The 18,084-nt window shown below is 38.6% G+C and overlaps 1 protein-coding gene across 7 annotated transcripts in view; it reads left to right on the forward strand.

Moving 5' to 3' along the window:
• The window catches only part of CCDC171 (coiled-coil domain containing 171), a 419,844-nt gene that overhangs the window by 79,141 nt on the left and 322,619 nt on the right, over positions 1-18,084 (forward strand). The gene's annotated exons all lie outside the window — the stretch shown is intronic.

Here is an 18,084-nt window from a genome sequence, read left to right on the forward strand (position 1 = left end):
CAGCAAGCTCTCCTTGAGTCCTTAGAAATGAACCGGGTATGTGATGGTAACTAGGTGGAACATATGATGAAAGAGTGAGCTGTGGGGGTAAAAGTATGTGATGTTGATTTTCAATTCTGATAATCACCTCTTTTGACTTGGGAGAATTCCCTTATCATGGCTTGACATATATTTAAATTAAAAAATTAAAAGCTCACTTGAGTGTGTAAGTGTTCAGAAATTATGAGCAGCATGTATCACTGTGTCAAAAGTTCATCCCATGTTTAAAATGCTAATTTAATTAAAAAACTTATTGACTAAATAAAGGTATTTAATTTTCTTTTTCGTCTATTTTCTTCCCACTGTTTCTAACTGGTGGTATAGTGGTTAAGAGTTCGGCTACTAACCAAAAGGTCAGCAGCTCAAATCCATCAGGTGCTCCTTGGAAACCCTATGGGGCAGTTCTACTCTGTCCTGTAGGGTCACTATGAGTTGGAATTGACTTGATGGCAATGGGTTTGAGTTTTGGTATTTCTGACTTTATTAAAAGCGTCCCTTAATTACTTTCATTTCATTTTATGCCTTGAATCAACCTTTCCATTGCAGAACAGCAGGGCCCATTTGCTGATTTTTAGATATAAATGTTTACATATACTTCTATTTTTTTGAGAGCCTACATTAGAAGTTTTTATTTACCTGCTTATCCATTTATGATGTCATTTATGCTTTGCGAGCAAAAAAGTGAAGGCTGAGTTTTGGCAGGCACAAAGAAAGATAAGATGATTATTAAGGAAACAAAAGAATTACATGTTAGATTAAACCAGAAATTCATTCCATTTAGCAGTATGTGAGATAAAATATACCAATGTGTATTTTGTGGAAATATAAGGTAGTTCTTTGCCATCTCTTTGTTCTTTTTGGTTAAAGCTATTTTATACCCACCCCGACTCCTCTTTAATAATACATTAAGGTCTTTTGGTCATAAATTTTTCTGAACTTTCTTTGAATAGGGGCCCTGGTGATGCAGTGGTTAAGTGTTTAGCAGCTAACCAAAAAGTCAGCAGTTTGAATCCACCAGCTGCTCCTTGAAATACCTAGGGAGTGGTTCTACTCTGTCTGATAGTGTTGTTATGAGTCGGAATTGACTCGACAGGAATAGGTTTTTTTTTTTTGGTTCTTTGAATATTCTGATATTTTCAGCTCACTGTTTGTATTGATCAGAGATGCATTGTAGCATCTATAATAGTCCTTGGTTCATGGTAGGTGATCAGTAAATGTCCATCTTACCATCATCTGGTTACCCGGCATAGCATTTTTTCTTGTCATTAGGTGCCATCAAGTAGGTTCTGACTCATAGCGACCCTATGTACAACAGAATGAAACACTGCCCAGTCCTGGACTGTCCTCACAATCGTTACGCTTGAGCCAGTTGTTGCGGCCACTGTGTCAGTTCATCTCTTTGAGGGTCTTCCTCTTCTTCATTGACTGTCTACCTCACCAAGCATGATGTCCTTCTTCAGGGACTGGTCCCTGCTTGATAACATGTCCAAAGTATGTGAGACAATGTCTCACCTTCCTTGCTTCTAAGGAGCATTCTGGCTATACTTCTTCTAAGACAGATTTGTTGTTCTTCTGGTGGTCCATGGTATATTTATTATTCTTCACCAGTACCATAATTCAAAGGCGTCAGTCCTTCTTTCATCTTCCTTACTCATTGTCCAACTTTTGCATGCATATGAGGCAATTGAAAATACCATGGCTTGGGTCAGGCATACCTTAGTCCCCAAAGTGACATCTTTGCTTTTTAATATTTAAAGAGATCTTTTGCAGCAGATTTGCCCAATGCAATGCATCATTTGATTTCTTAACTGCTGCTTCTGTGGGTGTTGATTGTGGGTCCAAGTAAAATGAAATCCTTGACAACATCAATATTTTCTCTGTTTATCATGATACCGCTTATCGGTCCAGTTGTGAGGATTTTTGTTTTCTTTATGTTGAGGTGCAATCCGTACTGAAGGCTGTGGTCTTTGATCATCATGTAAGTGCTTCAAGTCCTCTTCACTTTCAGCAAGCAGGGTGGTATCATCTGCATAACACAGGTCGTTAATGAGCCTTCCTCCAATCCTGATGCCCCATTCTTCTTCATATAGTCTTGCTTCTCGTATTATTTGCTTAGCATGCAGATTGAGTAAGTATGTTGAAAGGATACAATCCTGACACACGTGTTTCCTGATTTTAAACCATGCAGTATCCTATGTTCTGTTTGAACGACTATCTCTTGGTCTCTGTGTAGGTTCCTCATGAACACAATTAAGTGTTCTGGAATTCCCATTCTTCGCATTGCTATCCGTAATTTGTTATGGTTCACACAGTCGAATGCTTTTGTATAGTCAGTGAAGCATAGGTAAACATCTTTCTGGAGTTATCTGCTTTTGGCCAAGATCTATCTGACATAAGCAATGGTATCCCTTGTTTCATGACCTTTTCTGAATCTGCCTTGAATTTCTGGCAGTTCCCTGTCAATGTATTGCTGCAACCACTTTTGAATGATCAAAAAAAATTTTTTTTTATGTGTGCGTTAGATGAAGGCGTACAGAACAAACTAGCTAACCTTTAGAGAATTAGTATACATATTGTCTTCCGACATTGGTTACCAACCCCATGAAATGTCAACACTCTCCCTTCTCGACCTTGGGTTCCCTGTTACCAGCTTTCCTGTCCCCTCCTGCCTTCCTGTTGCCTTTGGGCTGGTGTGCCCCTTTACACTCCTTTTGTTTTATGGGCCTGTCTAATCTTTGGCTGAAGGGTGAACCCCAGGAGTGACATCATTACTGAGCTAAAAGGGTGTCCAGAGGCCATATTCTCAGAGTTTCTCCAGCCTCTGTCAGGCCATGAGCCTGGTCTTTTTTGTGAGTTAGAATTTTGTTCTACATTTTTTTCCAGCTTTGTCCACTGTGATCCCTGTCAGAGCAGTTAGTGGTGGCAGCCATGCATCATCCAGCTGTGCTGGGCCCAGTCTCGTGGGGGCAGTGGTAGTTGTGGTCCCTTAATCCTTTGGACTAATCCTTCCCTTTTGTCTTTGGCTTTCTTCATTCTCTCCTGTTCCCGACAGAGTGAGACCAGTGCAGTATTGTGATGGTTAAGATTGTGTATCAACTTGCCCGGGCCATGATTTTCAGTGTTTTGGCAGTTGTATAATGTTATGATCACTTTCTTGTTGAAATTTGCTATGTGATCACCCTCATGATGGAATCTGCTGAGTGGTACTCGTCGGGGTGGGGCCTGTGGTGGCTCACTGCCCCCTCAGCCTTCATCTCTTTGCCTTTGGCCACCTGCTTCTTTCCTGCTCTCCTTGCAAAGGTTGTTGGCCTGTTCTGGATCCAGCAGCTGTCTCTTGTCTGACCTTTGGTTCTTGGGACTTGAGCTAGCAGCTTACCTGTCTATCTTGGGATTCGCCGATCTTCGTGGCCTGCGAGCAAGAGTCCCGTTTCCTGACCTGTCTATCTTGGGCTTGTCAGCCTCTGCAGCTAAGTGACTCAGGAGAAGCCTTGCGGTCTCTTGCCTGCTGGCCTTGGGGATTCCTTGGCCGTCAAAACCTGCGAGTGGGATCCCTGCTCTCCAACCTGCTCATCTTGGGTTCACCAGCTTCTGCGGCTCTGTGAATTGGGAAAGGACTCTATCCTGAACCAAAGACTTGAGACATTCCAACCCCTACAATCGCATGAGCTATTTCCTTAACATAAATCTCTCTATGTATATTTATATGCATTACTGGTTTTGCTTCTCTAGAAAACCCAGCCTAAGACAAGTACCTTAGATGGCTGCTCACAAGCTTTTAAGACCCCAGACACTACTCACCAAAGCAGAACGTAGAACATTTTCTTTATAAACTGTTATGCCAATTGAGCTAGATGTTCCCTGAGACCATGGCCCCCACATTGCTCAGCTCAGCAACTCCATACCTCTGGGAGTCTGGATGTGTTCATGGATCCTCTGCGACCCTGCCTTGGACAAGATGCGCTGGCTTCCCGAGCACTGTGTACTGTATTACTGTAGTACTCTTTACCGAAGTTACCACTTATCTATTGTCTATTTAGTTTTTTTCCATCCCTGCTACTCCCCTCCCTTGTAACTATCAAAAATTGTTTCTTTTGTTGTGTAAACCTTTTCATGAGTCTTTATGTAAGTGTTTTCATACAATATTTGTCCTTTTGTGATTGATTTATTTCACTGAGCCTAACACCCTCCAGATTCATCCAAGTTGTGATATGCTTCACAGATTCATCATTGTTCTTTATCATTGTGTAATACTCCATTGTGTGTATGTATCAAAGTTTGTTTATCCATTCATCTGTTGATGAGTATCTGGGTTGTTTCCATCTTTTTGCTATTGTGACCAATGCTGCAGTGAGCATGGGTATGCATATGCCTATCCGTATGACTGCTCTTATTTTTCCGAGATATATTCCTAGGAGTGGGATTGCTGGATCATATGGTATTTTATTTCCGGCTTTCTAAGGAATTTTTTTTTTTTTTTTTTTTTAAGGAAACACCATATTGTTTTCCAAAATGCTTGTACCATTTTGCATTCCTACCAGGAGTGCATAAGAGTTCCAGTCTCCCCACAGCCTCCCCAATATTTGTTATATTCTGTTTTTTTTTATTTGTGCCAGTAATGCCAGAGTAAGTTGGTATTTCATTGTGATTTTGATTTGCATTTCTCTAAGGGTTGCAAGCATTTTCTTGTGTCTGTTAGCTGCTTGAATGTCTTCTTTGGTGAAGTGTCTTTGTTCATTTCCTTTGCCCATTTTTAAACTGCATTATTTGTCTTTTTGTTGTAGCGGTCTTGGATTTTCCTATAGATTTTAGAGATTAGACCTTTGTCGGATTCATCAGAGCCAAATATTTTTTCTCAGTCTGTAGCTTCTCTTCTTACTCTTGCATACTTGGTATCCCACTTGGTTGTGGTGTATTATTTTTTTGATATGGTGCTGAATTCTATTGAGAATTTTTGCATCTATATTCATGAGAGATGATTGGTCTATAATTTTGTTTTTTTGTGGTGTCTTTGGCTGGTTTTGGTGTCAGGGTTAAGCTGGTTTCATAGAGTAAATTCAGAAGTATCCCTTACTTTTCTATGTTCTGAAATAGTTTGAGTAGTACTGGTGTAAGCTCTTCTCTGAATGTTTGGTAGAATTCTCCAATGAAGCCATCTGGACCAGGCTTTTTATTTTTGGGATTTTTTTTTTTTATTACCTTTTCAATCTCTTCTCTTGTTATGGGTCTGTTCAGATTTCCAATGTCATTTTGTGTTAGTTTGGGTAGGTAGTGTGTTTCTAGAAATTTGTCCATTTCCTCTGGGCTTTCAAATTTGTTGGAGTATAGTTTTTCATAATACTCTGTTACGATCCTTCTTATTTCAGTTGGGTCTGTTGTAATGTTCCCCATTTCATTTCTTTTTGGGTTTTTTGTGTCTTCTCCTGTTTTTCTTTTGTCAATTTGGCCAGTGGTTTGTTGATTTTGTTGATCCTTTCAGAGAACCAACTTTTGGTGTTGTTCATTCTTTCTGTTGTTTTTCTATTCTCTATTTCATTTATTTCTGCTGTGATCTTTATTATTTCCTTGCTTCTGGTGGCTGTGGGCTTCTTTTGCTTTTTTCTGTTTGTTCAAGTTGTATAGCTAATGCTTTGATTTTGTCCCTTCTTTTTTGATGTGTACACCTATTGCTATAAATTGACCTCTGAACACTGCCTTTGCTGTGTCCTAAAGGTTTTGGTATAATGTTTTTTCATTCTTGTTTGATTTTAGGAATCTTTTTATTCTCTTGAGCAAAATTTTATTTGTGTGTGATATTAATGATATTGTTCAATAATTTCTGCATTCTCTTGGATTACCTTTCTTTGGGATGGGCAAAAATATGGATCTCTTCCAGGTGGTTGGCCAGGAAGGTGTCTTCCAGATTTCTTGACATGGATGAGTCAGCACCTTCAGCACTATATCTGTTTGTTGAAACACCTCAATTGATATTCCATGAATTCCTGGAGCCTTGTTTTTGCTATTCCCTTCAGTGCAGCTTGGACTTCTTCCTTCAGTACCATCGGTTCTTGATCATATGCTACTTCCTGACGTGGTTGAACATCAGCCAATTCTTTTTGGTACAGTGACTCTTTGTATTCCTTCCATCTTCTTTTGATGCTTCCTGCATCATTTGCTATTTTTCCCCTTGGAATCCTTCAGTGTTGCAACTTGAGGCTTGAATTTCTTCTTCAGTTCTTTCATGTTGAGAAATGCAGAGCATGTTCTTCCCTTTTGGTTTTCTAACTCCAGGTCTTTGCATATTTCATTTTAATACTCTACTCTGTCTTCTTGAGCTGCCCTTTGAAGTCTTCTGTTCAGCTCTTTTACTTCATCATTTCTTCATTTCTCTTTAGCTACTCTGTATTCAAGAGTGAGTTTCAGAGTCTCTCCTAACATCTATTTTGGTCTTTTCTTTCTTTCCTGTCTTTTTTTTTTTTTCCTAATTTTTATTGTGCTTTAAGTGAAAGTTAACGAATCAAGTCAGTCTTTCATACAAAAATTTATATACACCTTGCTATATACTCCTATTGTTCTCCCCTTAATGAGATAGCACATTCCGTCTCTCCACCGTGTATTTCCGTGTAGATTCAGCCAGCTTCTGTCCCCCGCTGTGTTCTCATCTCCTCTCCAGACAGGAGCTGCCCACATAGTTTCATGTGTCTACTTGATCCAGGAATCTCACTCCTCACCAGTATCATTTTCTGTTTTATAGTCCAGTCCAATCCTTGTCTGAAGAGTTGGCTTTGGGAATGGTTCCCATCTTGGGCAAACAGAAGGCCTGGGGACCATGACCTCTGGGGTCCTTCTAATCTCAGTCAGACCATTAAGTCTGGTCTTTTTACAAGAATTTGAGGTCTACATCCTGCTTCTCTCCTGCTCCCTCAGGGGGTCTCTGTTGTGTTCCCTGTCAGGGAAGTCATTGGTTGTAGCTGGGCACCATCGAGTTCTTCTGGTCTCAGGCTGATATAGTCTCTGATTTACAGGGCCCTTTCTTTCTCTTGGGCTCATAATTACCTTGTGTCTTTGGTGTTCTTCATTCTCCTTTGCTCTAGGTGGGTTGAGACCAGCTGATGCACCTTAGATGGCCAGTTGCTAGTGTTTAAGACCCCAGACGCCACTTTCCAAAGTGTGATGTAGAATGTTTTCTTAGTAGATTTTATTATGCCAGTTGACCTAGATGTACCCTGAAACCATGGTCCCCAAGCTCCTGCCCCTGGTACACTGGCCTTTGAAGCATTCAGTTTGTTCAGGAAACTTCTTTGCCTTTCGTTTAGCCCAGTGGTGCTGACCTCTTCTGTATTGTGTATTGTCTTTTCCTTCACCTAAAGTAGTTCTTGTCTACCATCTAATTAGTGAATACCCCTCTCCCTCCCTCCCCACTCCTGTAACCATCAAAGAATATTTTCTTCTCTGTTTAAACTATTTCTTGAGTTCTTATATTAGTGGTCTAATACAATATTTGTCCTTTTGCAGCTGACTAATTTCACTCAGCATAATGCCTTCCACATTCCTCCATGTTATGAAATGTTTCACGGATTCATCATTGTTCTTTATTGATGCATAGTATTCCATTGTGTGAATATACTGTAATTTATTTATCCATTCATCCATTGATGGGCACCTTGGTTGGTTCCATCTTTTTGCTATTGTAAACAGTGCTGCAGTAAACATGAGTGTGCATATATCTGTTCGTGTAAAGGCTCTTATTTCTCTAGGACATATTCTAAGGAGTGGGATTGTTGGATTGTATGGTAGTTTTATTTCTAGTTTTTTAAGGAAGCGCCAAATCGATTTCTAAAGTGGTTGTACCATTTTACATTCCTACCAGCAGTGTGTAAGCATTCTAGTCTGTCCACAACCTCTCCAACATTTATTATTTTGTGCCTTTTGGATTAATGCCCGTCTTGTTGGAGTGAGATGGAATCTCATTGTAGTTTTGATGTGCATTTCTCTAATGGCTAATGACTGTGAGCATTTCCTCATGTATCTGCTAGCTACCTGAATGTCTTCTTTAGTGAAGTATCTGTTCATATCCTTTGCCCATTTTTTCATTGAGCTATTTGTCTTTTTGTTGTTGAGTTTTTGCAGTACCATGTAGATTTTAGAGACCAGGCGCTTGTTGGAAATGTCAAAGCTAAAAACTTTTTCCCAGGCTATAGGTAATCTTTTGGTGAAGCCTTTGGATGAGCATAGGTGTTTGACTTTTAGGAGCTCCCAGTTATCTAGTTACTCTTCTGGTGTTTGTGCATTGTTAGTAATGTTTTGTGTACTGTTTATGCCATGTATTAGGGCTCCTAGCATTGTCCCTATTTTTTCTTCCATGATCTTTATCATTTTAGATTTTATATTTAGGTCTTTGATCGATTTTGAGTTAGTTTTTGTACGTGGTGTCAGGTATGGGTCTTGTTTTCATTTTTTTTGCAAATGGATATCCAGTTATGCCAGCACCATTTGTTAAAGATACTCTTTTCCCCATTTAACTGACTTTGGGCCTTTGTTAAATATCAGCTGCTCATATGTGGGTGGATTTATGTCTGGATTCTCAATTCTGTTCTACTGGCGTATGTATCTTTTGTTGTACCAGTACCAGGCTGTTTTGACTATTGTGGCAGTATAATATGTTCTAAAATCAGGTAGAGTGAGGCCTCCTATTTTGCTCTTCTTTGTCGGTAAAACTCTCCTTTTCTGAGGCCTCTTTCCCTTCCATACGAAGTTGGTGATTCGTCTTTCCATCTCATTAAAAAACGTTGTTGAAATTTGGATCGGAAATGTGTTGTATCTACAGATCACTTTTGGTAGAATAGACATTTTTATAATGTTGAGTCTTCCTATCCATGAGCAAGGCATGGTTTTCCACTTATGTCGTCTCTTGATTTCTTGTAGTTTTGTCTTGTAGTTTTCTTTGTATAGGTCTTTTATGTCTCTGGTAAGATTTATTCCTGAGTATTTTATCTTTTGGGGGGCTACTGTAAATGGCATTGATTTGGTGATTTCCTCTTCGATGTTCTTTTGGTTGGTGTAGAGGAATCCAACTGATTTTTTACGTTTATCTTGTCTTCTGATACTCTACTGAACTCTTCTATTAGTTTCAGTAGTTTTCTTGAGGATTCTTAGGGTTTTCTGTGTATAAGATCATGTCATCTGCAAATAGAGATCCTTTGACTTCCTCTTTACCAATGTGGATGCCCCTTATTTCTTTATCTTGCCTAATTGCTCTGGCTAGGACCTCCAGCACTTGTTGAAGAAGAGTGGCAATAAAGGGCATCCTTGTCTGGTTCCCGATCTCAAGGGGAATGCTTTCAGGCTCTCTCCATTTAGGATGTTGGCTTTGTGTAAATGCCCTTTATTATGCTGAGGAATTTTCCTTTTGTTCCTATTTTGCTGAGAGTTTTTATCATGAATGGCTGTTGGACTTTGTCAAGTGCTTTTTCTGCATCAATTGATAAGATCATGTGGTTCTTGTCATTTTATTTATATGATGTATTACATTAATTGTTTTTTTAATGTTGAACCATCTCTGTATACCTGGTAGAAATCCTACTTGGTCATGGCAAATTATATTTTTGATATGTTTTTGAATTCTGTTGACTAGAATTTTGTTGAGGATTTTTACATCTAAGTTCATGAGGGATATAGGTTTGTCATTTTCTTTTTTCATGGTGCCTTTACCTGGTTTTGCTATCAGGGATATGCTGGCTTCATAGCATGAGTTTGAGAGTATTCCATCCTTTTCTATGCTCTGAAATACCTTTAGTAGTAGCGGTGTAGGGTCACTATGAGTCGGGATTGACTCGACGGCACTGGGTTTGGGTTAGTAGCGGTGTTAACTCTTCTCTGAAAATTTGGTAGAACTCTCCAGTTAGGCTGCCCAGGCCAGGGCTTTTTTTTTTTTTGTTGGGAGTTTTTTAATTACCTTTTCAATCTCATCTTTTGTTACGGGTTTATTTAGTTGTCCTACCTCTATTTGTATTAGTTTAGGTAAGTAGTGTGTTTCTAGAAATTCATCCATTTCTTCTAGGTTTTTCATAGTAATCTGATATGATTTGTTTAATTTCAGTTGGGTCTGTTGTAATTTTACCCATCTCATTTCATATTCACGTTATTTGCTTCCTCTCCTGTTTCTCTTTTGTCAGTTTGACCAGTGGTTTATCAATTTTGTTAATATTTTCAAAGAACCAGCTTTTCGTCTTGTTAACTCTTTCGATTTTTTTTTTCTGTTCTCTATTTCATTTTGCTCTAATTTTTATTATTTACTTTCTTTTGGTGTCTGAGGGCTTTTTTCGTTGCTCTCTATTTGTTCAAGTTGTAAGGATAATTCTTTGATTTTGGCCCTTTCTTCTTTTTGTATGTGTGCATTTGCTGATGTAAATTGACCTCCGAGCCCTGCTTTAGCTGTGTCCCAAAGGTTCTGATAGGAAGTGTTTTCATTCTCATTGGATTATGTGAATTTCTTTTTTCCATCCTTGATGGTGTCTATAACCCAGTCATTTTTGAGCAGGGTATTGTTCAGTTTCCAAGTGTTTGATTTCTTTTCCCTGCTTTTTCTGTTATTGATTTCTACTTTTATGGCCTTATGGTCAGAGAAGATACTTTGTAATGTTTTGATGTTTTGGGTTCTGCTAAGGCTTGCTTTATCACGTAATACATGGTCTATTCTAGAGAATGTTCCATGTGGGCTGGAAAAGAAAGTATACTTGACTGCTGTTGGTGGAGTGTTCTGTATGTGATGTGTCTATGGGGTTAGGTTTGTTGATTGCGGCATTTAGATCTTCGTTGAGCTTCGTTTCAGATATTTAGTCTTTTGCCGAAAGTAGTGTGTCGAAGTCTCCTACTTTTATTGTAGAGCTGTCTTTCTCAATTTTCATTGCCGTTAGAGTTTGTTTTATGTATCTTGCAGCCCTGTCATCGGGTGCATAAATATATGGTTATATCCTCCTGGTGTATTGTCCCTTTAATCATTACATAGTATTCTTCCTCATCCTTTATGGTGGATTTAGCTTTAACGTCTATTTTGTTGGAAATTAATATTGCCACTCCTGGTCTTTTTTGATTGTTGTTTGCTTGTTATATTTTTTTCTATCCTTTACGTTTTAGTTTGTTTGGGTCTCTAAGTCTAAGGTATGTCTCTTGTAGAAAGCATATAAACAGATAGTGTTTTTTCGTCCATTCTGCCACTCTCTGTCTCCTTATTGGTGCATTTTTCAGTTTACATTCTGTGTAATTATGGATAGTGATGAGTTTAGTGCTGCCGTTTTCATGTCTGTTTTTGTATGTTGTTGATGGTTTCTTTTTCCCATTTAATTTTTGGGCTGAGTAGTGTATTTTTATATATTGTCTTTTCCTCTTATTCATTGTTGATTATTTTGTTTTTGCTGAGTCTATTTTTTTCCTGTATTTTATTTTGATGAGTAGGATAGTTAGTCTCCTTTGTGGTTACCTTAATATTTACACCTCTTTTTCTAAGTTTAAACCTATCTTTTATTTTTTTATATCGCCTTGACTTCCTCTCCGTATGAAAGATCTATGAGTATATTTCTTAAAAACCCCTCTTTATTGTTTTAATGTTGTCTTCTTTTACGTAATGACATCGCTGTTTCCCTGTTTTGAGTGTTTTTTTTTTATCTTGAGTTATTTCCCTGTCTGGGTTGATATATGATTACTCTGTCCTGTTTTCTAGTTTTGGGTTGATATCTGATATTGTTAACTTTCTAGTCAGAGGGTTCCCTTTAGTATTTCTTCTTCTAGTTTTGGGTTGGTTTTTACAAATTCCCTAAACTTCTGCTTATCTGGAAATGTCCTAATTTCACCTTCATATTTGAGAGACAGTTTTGCTGGATATATGATTCTTGGCTGGCAATTTTTTTCCTTAAATGTTTTATATAAGTCATCCCATTGCCTTCTTGCCTCCATGGTTTCTGCCGAATAGTACGTGCTTATTCTTATTGACTGTTCTTTGTAGGTGACTTTTCATTTATCCCTAGCCACTCTTAAACTTCTGTCTTTATGTTTGCTTTGGGCATGTTTGATTATAATATGTCTTGGTGACTTTCTTTTGAGATCTACCTTATGTGGAGTTTGATGAGCATCTTGGCTAGCTATCTTCTCATCTTTCACAATATCAGGGAAATTTTCTGTCAAGAAATCTTCAACAATTCTCTCTGTATTTTCTGTTATCCCTCCCTGTTCTTGTGTTCCAGTCGCTTGTAGATTATTTCCCTTGATAGAGTCCCGTATGATTCTTAAGTTCCCTTCATTTTTTAAAATTCTTTTATCTGATTTTTCTTGGAATATATTGGTGCCAAGTGTTTTATCTTCAGTCTCACTAATTTTGCCTTCTATTTGCTCAGTTCTGCTCCTCTGACTTTCTATTGAGTTGTCTAATTCTGTAATTTCATTGTTAATCTTCTGAATTTCTGATTGTTGTCTTTCTATGGATTCTTGCAGTTTATTAAATTTTTCAGTATGTTCTTGAATAAACTTTTTAAATTCTTCACCTGCTTTATCTGTGTGTTCCTTGGCTTGTTCTGTCTTTTGCCTGATCTCATTTCTGATGTCTTGAAGAGTTCTGTATATTAATCTTTGGTATTCTGCATCTGGTAATTCCAGGAATAGACCTTCATCCAGAAGATTCCTTGTTTCTTTGTTTTGAGAGCTTGTTGAAGTGATCATGGTCTGCTTCTTTATGTGATTTGATATTGACTGTTGTCTCCGATCCATGTATGTTATTGTATTAGTTTATTTTATGTTTACTTACTGTATCCTAGCTTCTTGCTTTGTTTTGTTTTGATATGCCCAAATAGGTTGCTTGAGTGAGCTAGCCTGATTATTTTCACCTTTAAAACTCTAACTTCTGTCACCAGATTCTTAGAGCTGTTACCAGGTATCTGAGCCTAGGTGTCCATTCACTTTTCTTGTATGGATTCAGCTTAGGTGTCCAAGTAGTTCATCATCAAGTGTGTGTTACAGGCTCTCTCCTACAGTCTTAGAGGGGCAGGGGTGATTGGCGTAGGTACAGGTATCTGGTTACAGCAGAGGGTCCCTCTCTGAACAAGGCAGGGAGCTAACAACTGTCCCCCAAGTGTCTGTAGGAAAGTGCGTCCCTGTTCCCTAGAGCACAGAGGTGGGTGGGTTCTGCAGCCAGACCATGGGCACCCATTGGTTTTGGCTGTCTGGACTGGGAGGTACCACTTATCCTTGGACCTGTAACATGGGTGGAGCCACCAGTCTTTAGGCCCCTGATGTGTGTAGGTGAGGACCCTGTTTAATAGGCAAAGCAGTGTGAAATACCAAATACCCGCCTCTCCACTGCACAGCCAAAACAGTTGTAGCCTGCCAACAAGGGCCTATTCTCCTGAAATGGGCACACATAGGTTCATGCAGGGGTGAAAGCTATTCAGAGTCTGTGGGCCATTTGTGCCTGGACAGGAGCTACTTCTGTCCTGAGCTCCCCAGCGTAGTGGAGTTCCATATTATCTTTTCCCCCAATTGTTAATTTATTCCTTCTCCAAGGCCAGGAGAATGGCTCAGGGAGTGCAGCAGGACCTATCTCAGGCCAGGAAAATTGACAGCCACTGAAGCCAGCCTGGGCGCTGGGGGCACAGTAAAATAAATGCAAGTTCTTAGCTTTTGTCGAAAGCACTGTTCTTCTCTGGTTCTGGAGGTGTGAGTAGGCTGTGCAGTTGGTTGCCTGTCCCTGAGGAAACTGTGTCCGGGCTGCTACCACCAGCCCCGCCTTGGTCACTCCAGGGAATGGTGCCTGAGGGTTCCCTACAACTCGGGTCCGGCAACTGCTTGCCGCTTTTGAACCGTCTGTCCCTCCTCCTGCCGCTCAGTGTTTTCTAACTTTGCCTTTGTTATTCAGGGCTCGTAGCTTGGCATATATATAATTGTTTCACTTGTTTTTTTGGGTCTTTGTTGTAAGAGGGATCACCTGCAGTGTCTGAGTACTCCGCCACTTTGGACCCGCCTATCTTTCCTGTTTTTTTTAATTATCTTCTGTTTTCTTCATGTATGATATCCTTGATGTCATTCCATAACTTGTCTGGTCTTCGGTCATTAGTGTTCAGTGTGGCAGATCTATTCTTGAGATAATTTCTAAGTTCAGGTGGGATATACTCAAGGTCCTATTTTGGAACTTATGGAGTTATTCTAATTTTCTTCAGCTTTAACTTGAACTTCCATATGAGCAACTGATGCTCTATTTCACAGTCAGCCCCTGGCCTTGTTCTGACTGATGATATTGAGCTTCTCCATCATCTCTTTCAACAAATGAAGTTGATTTGATTACTATATGTTCCATCCAGCGAGGTCCATGTGAGTAGTTGCCGTTTATGTTGTTGAAAAAAGATAGTTGCAGTGAAGAAGTCATTGTCTTGCAACATTCTGTGAAGTGATATCCAGAGTTGTTTCTATTACTATGGCCATGTTTTCCAGGTACTGTTCCTTATTCATTTCCAACTTTCACGTTCCAATCATCAGTAATTATCAATGTATCTTGATTATATGTTTGATCAATTTCAGACTGTAGAAATTGGTAAAAATCTTCAGTTTCTTCATGTTTGGTCTTTGTATAATAGTCATATCAACTGGTCTTTTTAGGCATGTGGATATTATCACTGACAGTATTTTACTTCAGGATAGATCTTGAAATGTTATGTTTTAATAATGAATGTGACACCATTCTTCTTCAATTTGTCATTCCCAACATAGAAGACCATACGATTGTCCAATACAGAATGGCAATTAAATGTGCATTTCAGCTTACTAATGTCTAGGATGTCAATCTTTGTGCAGTCCGTTTTTGATGACTTCCAATTTTTCTAGATTCATAGTTTGTGCATTCTGTGTTCCAATTATTAATCGATATTTGTAGCTGTTCCTTCTTATTTTGAGTTGTACCACCTCAGCAAATGGAGGATCTGAAAGCTTGACTCCATCCATGTCATTGAGGTTGATTCTACTTTGAGGAGGCTGCTCTTCCTTAGTCATATTTTGAGTGCCTTCCAACCTGAGGAACTCATCTTCTGGCACTACACCAAGCAGTGTTCTGCTGCTATTCATAAGGTTTTCACCAGCCAGTTTTTTCAGAAGTAGACTGCCAGGTCCTTCTTCCAAGTCTATTTTAGTTCGGAAGTTCGGGTAAAACCTGTGCACCTTGGATGACCCTGCTGGTATTTGAAATACTGGCTGCATAGCTTCTAGTATCATGTCAACATGCCCCCACAGTATGACAAACTGACAGATGCATGGATGAGCATAGCACTGAGGGACTTTTATTCCAAGAGTAGCAAGCTCTTTATATGAATTATGTCTCAGTGAATAAACAAACCCTTTTATTCTTCAGTTTTACCTTTTCAACTCCTAGAAATGTTTAGAATTACAGAATTGTTGAATCAACAATTTAACATTCAAGGTTTTGTTTATTTAGCTGATACATTGTCTTTTAAAAATTTTATTTATTTCATTGTTATTGAGAGTATACACAGCAAAACATACAACAGACCAACAGTTTCTATGTGTATCATTCCTGATGGTGATTACATTCTTAGAGCTGTGCAACCATTCTCATCCTCCTGTTCTGAGTTGTTTCTTCCCCATTAACATAAATTTACTGACCCCTAAGGTTCCTATCTAGTCTTTGAAGTTGGCTGTTACCAATTTGATCCCATACAGATAGTTCATAAAAGAGCATAATGCTCAAGGCAGACATTTTTTACTAGTTAAGCTAAACTGTTGTTTGGTTTTAATTTTTGGTTTAAGCTTTAAAGATTATCCCAAGGCAGTAGCTTCAGGGGTTCATCTAGCCTTCATGGCTCCAGGAAGCCTGGAGACCATGAGAATTTGAAATTTTGTTTTGCATTTTCTCCCATTTGATCAGATCCTTGTATAGCATCTTTGATCAAAATGCTCAGTAATGGTCACCAGGCACCATCCAGTTCTTCTGGTCTCATGGCAGTTGTTCATGGAGCCGGTTAGCCACACATTGCGTATTCTCCTCCTAGTCCTGACTCTCTTTCTTCCCCTGTTGCTCAAGGCAATTAGAGACCAATTGTTGTTCCTTGGACGGCTGTGTGCAAGCTTTTAAGACCCCAGGCACTACACAAGGAACTAGGAAGTAGAACAAAAGCAATAAAGATAGATTTTGTCTTTGAGAATTCCTTATGCATGAAAAAGCTATTAGGAGAATAATAACTTTAGAAACAAAATTTAAATATAAGCACAATGCAGCACTTAAAAAACAAACTCAAAACAATTTTGCTACTAATGAAGAGTGACAGCTTCATTTATAACAGTAATCCAGTTTATTAGGAAAAATTATTGACTTTAAAACAAGGACAGTTTTTCTGGCCATTGACTTGCTTATAAAACTAATTATTAAATATAAGTAAAAATTTTTTGGCTGTATTTCAAGAATATTAGCCAGTTAACTTTGGGGCAGTTGTACTGTGTCCTATCGGGTTGAAATCAACTTGACGACAGTGGGTTTGGAATGGATTTTATCTCTATAGAATGACCTGAAAATTATACTACTGCTAATTATAAACTTAAGAGTACCTTTCAGGCATAATTAACCTTTTTTTTTTAAGCCTTAAGAATGATCAAACTACTTCTTTGTTCTTTAAAAAATTTTTATACTAGCCAATGTTCTCTGGCTATTATGACATTAAATTTGATTTTAAACTATAATAGTACAGACATTTTATATTAAAACTTGACCCCATTTTGCACTCCTTACCACAGTTGTAAGTGGCAAATGATTTTTTAAAAGGTAAGATTAAGCATGTCTTGCTATTTAAATGTTGGTGCCAGCTCATTTGGCAGTACATTCTTGGCTTCTTTTGATGATTCACTTGGTTTACAGCCATAGTATGAGGCCTCCTATCATCCCAAGTAACTGCTCTCTAGGAGGAACAGGTGAGTAGGTCTCTTTTAATTGAGAATAGAGGGTGGGAGAGTGAAGGGTTTGTTTAGTCAACTCCTTTCAGAATGCTCTTATATATTTGGAAATCTTGGGAAACAACTAGAAATACATCCCCCCTATGTAACTGATTCAGGATTAGAGCAAATAATTAGGCACTCTGTTGGTTCAGTAAGGAGTCCAGTGATAGTTTTAATGCTGTCTAGTTGGTCAAGTTTTCAAAGACCTATTTAGCATTATTTGTACTGGACCTCAGGAATTCTAGAACCAAAATGTTGTCTAACAGTTTGGCTTAGATATGATGCTATAAGTTATGATTGAAAACATGTGATATCTTATTATAGATACTGATTAGTCCATTTTATTCTTCTGGCCAATAGTGACTGGCTGTGTCTCTGGCCCCAAATCCAAATACATATATTTCATTGTTTGCTTGGATTTGAAAGAATGGGATTTTTGGAATGACTAGATGATTCAGGTTCAGGGCTGAACCAGTGTGCCCATGTTTATATACTTATAAACCCTGACTATGAGTTAATGGGAGGAGTGAATTAGAAAAACCATAGATCACATGGTGTAACGAACAGCTCCAATCCCATGTACCAGCTAATAATTTAGTCAGGATTGGGTCCTATATTGAAAGAGAATTATTACTGAAATAGGAATTTAGTCAATCCTTTATATTAAGCTAGTTCCGAGTATGCATCCCATATTTATCTACTTTATTTGTTGTTTGTTCATACGAAGATATCTTCTGAGGGCCTGTTTTTTTTACCAGTCGTTGTGCTGGTTCTGGGAATGCCTTATAAGTATCTCTAATGGAATATGATCAAAGTGGAATTCATATTTCATAGCCCCTGCCAAAAGCAAACAAGCGAGTAAATAAAAATAGCTAAAACAAGACCTCTGCCTCCATTGTTTTCATTCAACTACTGAAGCTCACCGAGTACTTCTAGCCTAAAACCTTTGAATCAGTCTTGACTCCTCCCTTTGTCTGACCACTTTCCCTAACACCATGCGATACAATTCAATCTAATCCAACCTATTCCATTCCAATCCCACCCAACCCAACCCAACCCAATCCAACCCAAGCCAACCCAACCCACCCC

Source organism: Elephas maximus, chromosome 9 (assembly GCF_024166365.1).
Source record: "Elephas maximus indicus isolate mEleMax1 chromosome 9, mEleMax1 primary haplotype, whole genome shotgun sequence".
NCBI classification, from domain to species: domain Eukaryota; kingdom Metazoa; phylum Chordata; class Mammalia; order Proboscidea; family Elephantidae; genus Elephas; species Elephas maximus.